This window comes from Elephantulus edwardii, unplaced genomic scaffold, assembly GCF_000299155.1.
Source record: "Elephantulus edwardii isolate Elephantulus edwardi_28Jun2011 unplaced genomic scaffold, EleEdw1.0 scaffold00129, whole genome shotgun sequence".
Taxonomy (NCBI): domain Eukaryota; kingdom Metazoa; phylum Chordata; class Mammalia; order Macroscelidea; family Macroscelididae; genus Elephantulus; species Elephantulus edwardii.
Window position 1 is genome coordinate 2,994,838 of NW_006399879.1, and position 1,332 is coordinate 2,996,169.

Here is a 1,332-nt window from a genome sequence, read left to right on the forward strand (position 1 = left end):
AGAGACGGCTCGATGCCAGCGTCACACCCCTGGCCAGAGTGGCACGAAGGTCCACGCTGCAGCTGGCAGGACAAGAGAGGCAGCAAGAGTGGGAAGTGGTCCGAGGACAGGGCCATAGGACATGAAGGCAGCCAGCTTTGGCCACACACCTGTGACCAGAGTGGCAGAACCACAGGTGAGGAGCCCACAGGCCGAGGGACCTTCAGGGGCTCGGGGACAGCACAGGCCACGAAGCCACACAGGAAGGACAGAGCAGCGAGAGTCTGAGGAGTGGCCACACCAGCTCGGACATGGCGACACGAGCACAGACAGGCCGGTGGTCCCAGTCAGGTGGCCAGCCAGCGCCCGGAGAGGCCCGATCTTTCCAGAAAGAGGAGCACGGCTGACTGAAGGAAAATCGGGCAGCAAATGGGGGAGTGGACAGAGAGGCACGTGAGGCTCACACCACAGTGGGTGCTGCACAGTGGGACCCAAGGATGCACCAGCGAGGCGTGCAAACCCCGGGGCGGGGGAGAAGGGGTGGCTGGGACAGCCCATCCAGGAGCAGAGCAGACCCCAAGGTCCACTGAACCAAAGGCCAGCGGTCAGGCTAGGGTGGGGAGTGGAGGACAGGACAGCCTCTGCGGTGAAGGCCCGGCAGATGTGGGCTCAGGCGGGCTGAGGAACAGCCCCTACTCCACAGCAGTGAGTTCCCTCCCAATACCCCCACCCCTCCTTCAAGAGGACTCCAGTTCTGACAGGGTGGAACCGCCCACAGGTCTCCACGGCTAGGGGTCTTGTTTTTTTAAGAACTGAATTCTTTATTTGCTAAAGCCATAAATGTTGCTATTCTACAGTTCTATCCAGGGAGGCAATCTTCTCCTATTATTACTTTGTTTCCTTTTTTATAAACAACAACTTGAATTCTATTGCATGAAAGGGCTACAGATAAACACCTGTTAACCAAGCTGAATACAGAGTTTGCTTTACCACCTGCACCTAAGGTACCAGGACCTGTAGCTGCTTCATCTGCTGTCACAGCAACCTGGCGTTCCTGCCCAAGCCACGCACACGGTTTACATTTTCAGAACCAAAGGACAATGGGCAATGGTGAGACAGACTTAAACTACAATCCCGTGATGCCCATCTCAATTACAAGTAAATGGGTAAATCCCAGGTCTGCTCAGGTTTTTTATAGTAAAACACTCAAATCTGATACAATTGCCCTAGGCAAGATTTTAAATAAATTGTTTTGCAGACATATTGTCATTCTGCCAGTAGATGGCGCTACAAAGGTTGAGGGAAAGGCGTTCTCTGAGGACAACAGTTCAGGTATGGTGGTGGTGGTGGTGG

At 54.4% G+C, this 1,332-nt stretch overlaps 1 protein-coding gene across 2 annotated transcripts in view; it reads right to left on the minus strand.

Moving 5' to 3' along the window:
• The window catches only part of GAK (cyclin G associated kinase), a 106,306-nt gene that overhangs the window by 80,746 nt on the left and 24,228 nt on the right, over positions 1–1,332 (minus strand). The gene's annotated exons all lie outside the window — the stretch shown is intronic.